Genomic DNA, 2,981 nt, shown 5'->3' with positions numbered 1-2,981 from the left:
TCGTTCGTAGTGGCTCGTCGTTGACTATTGTGTGCTGTTTTCTGGTGGCCTTCGTTCATTGGTTGTTAGGGTAAGTATCTGCAATTGGCTTTGCCGTCTCGTGTTTTTTCTGTATAACGGAGTTGTACTCATTCACTCTCAACATCGTGTGTGTGTGGGTGGTCGTGTGTGTGTGTGTGGTGTGGTGTGTGTGTGGTGTGTGTTGTGTGTGTGGTTTGTTTGTTTGTTTTGTGTGTGTGTGTGTGTGTGCGGTGTGTGTGTGTGGCTGTGTGTGTGTGTCGTGGTGTGAGTCGTGTGGTGTGTGTGTGTGTGGGTTGTGTGTGTGTGTGTGTAGTTGTGGTGTGATCGTTGTGTGTGGTGTGTGTGTGTGTGTGTGTGTTGTTGTGGATGTGGTGTGTGGGGTGGTGTGGATGTGGTGTGGGTGTGTGTGTGTGTGTAGTGTGTGTGTTGTGTGTGTCGATGTGTGTTGTGTGGTGTGTGTGTGTGTGGGTGCTGTGTAGTGCTGTCTGTCACCGTGTGTGTGCGTGATGCCGATGTGTGATGTGTTCTGTCAACAGCTGTTGTGACGATGTGCGTGTGCGTGCTGTCTGTCTGTCTCTCTCTGTGTGTCTGAGTGTGTGCGTGTGCGTGCGTGCGGGTATGTTGTGTGGGGGGGGGGCGTTTGCCACACACACACACACACACACACACACACACACACACACACACACACACACACACACACACACACACACACACACACACACACACACACACACACACACACACACACACACACACACACACACACACACATGCATATGCACACACGCACACACTCATACAGGGCATGCACGCGCGCACACATCGTATGTTCCATTTATAACACTAACCTCCCATATTTACCATTTAAATTTCGACAATCGCCCTCTTTTATTCAATGTTAGAAATATATATTGTATATTAATCGATCCCCGTGGGACACATAATTTATATCATGTTTGCGCTCCATTGGAGGATAATAATGCTTATTGCAGACGGACAGGCGCAGCTTCTTCCCACACCACGCGCTGATGCCAACTACTGCTGCTCAAATGAAGTGGTTCAGAGTAGACGCACACTTACGGACAACAAACGAGCCCCCTCCCATGGGGTTTTGGGAAACAAGGGAGCAGGAGCATTAACTTTCAGGGAACATGGGATATTGTCGAGTTATTTTAAGGGAACAAGGGAACTGCTGATTCGATTTTTGGGAACAATGGAACTCTGATTTTCCATCTTTGTGATTTTTTTCCGTTTTCTCAGACTTTTTACAATAAACTTTAAAGTATTTCAAGGTCATTTCAACATAGTGGGCTGTAGGGGACCCTTAAGGTCCACAGTTATAGGTCCTTTTTCACTCCAGCGTAACGAGACAATTATGTGGAACAGTGGTAAATATTTTTGGGAATTAAGGGAACTGGAAAATAATTTTCGGGATCGTGAGAACACAAGGTAAAAACTTTTTAGGGAACAAGTTATTTTATTAATGGGCAACAAGGGAGAAAATGCACGAACATTAAGGGATCAAGTAAACATGTACCCCCTCCATGGGAGGGGCTCACAAATTATTAAAAATTGCCCGCCATCTTGTAGCTAGCGCCGCGGTACCACCAGTACCTCTGACATTGCGCATGCGTGTGAGGACGCGGCACACGATTCATATTATGTGTTACACATATTGGGAAATTAATACGCCATCTTATTCAGCTATTACATTCCGTTTTTACTATCCAAATATCCAAAGCAGGGATCGAGTCAGTCAGTGTATAGGTATCACAACATGAATTACAGGGGCTTTTGACGAATTTACTGAATATTATAAACTAGGGGGGACACGTGTTATGAAACAAACATACTGTGCCCAGTAATACAAGGAATGACACACACACACACACACACACACACACACACACACACACGGCGCCGCAGCGTTACCACAGTACTCTGACATTGCGCATGCGTTGTGACGCGGCACACGATTATATTATGTGTTACAACATATTGGAAATAATACGCTCATTTATTCAGTATTACATTCCGTTTTTTATATCCAAATATCCAAAGCAGGGAATCGAGTCAGTCAGTGTATAGGTATCACAACATGAATTACAGGGCTTTTTGACGAATTTACTGAATATATAAATAGGCAGGATACGTGTTATGTAATCAATCTGATGCCAGTATATACGGGAAACACACAGCACACGACACACACAACACACACACACAAACACACACACACACACACACCACACACACACACACACACCACACACACAGCACACACACAACACACACACACACACACACACACACACACACACACACCACACACACAACACACACACACACACCACAACACACACACACACACACCACACGCAACACACACACACACAACAACACACACACACACAGCACACACACACACACCACGCGCGAGGCGCCGCGGCGCACACACCAAACATACGCGACACACACACCCACACAACACACACACAAGACCCACACACACACACATCCACACACACACAAACACGCACACAAACACACAGCACACACACACACACACACACAACAAACACACACGCTCGCGCGGGCGCGCGCGCGCGCACACACACACATACAGCCCAAACTCACACCACACACACACACACACACACACACACACACGCCAAAACACACACACACACGCACACACCACACACACACACCACCACGCACACAACACACAACACACAACACACACACCACAACACACACACCCACAATCCACCACACTACACACACAATACAAACACACACACACACACACCAACACATACACCCACACAACCACACACACACACACCAAACACACACACACACACAAACACACCACACCCAAACACACAAACCACCCACCACCACACACACACACACACACACACACAACACCACAAACACACCGGACACCCCCC

The sequence above is a fragment of the Priapulus caudatus genome, unplaced genomic scaffold (genome assembly GCF_000485595.1).
Source record: "Priapulus caudatus unplaced genomic scaffold, Priapulus_caudatus-5.0.1 Scaffold230, whole genome shotgun sequence".
In the NCBI taxonomy this organism is placed as follows: domain Eukaryota; kingdom Metazoa; phylum Priapulida; class Priapulimorpha; order Priapulimorphida; family Priapulidae; genus Priapulus; species Priapulus caudatus.
Note: the sequence above shows the minus strand (reverse complement) of the source record.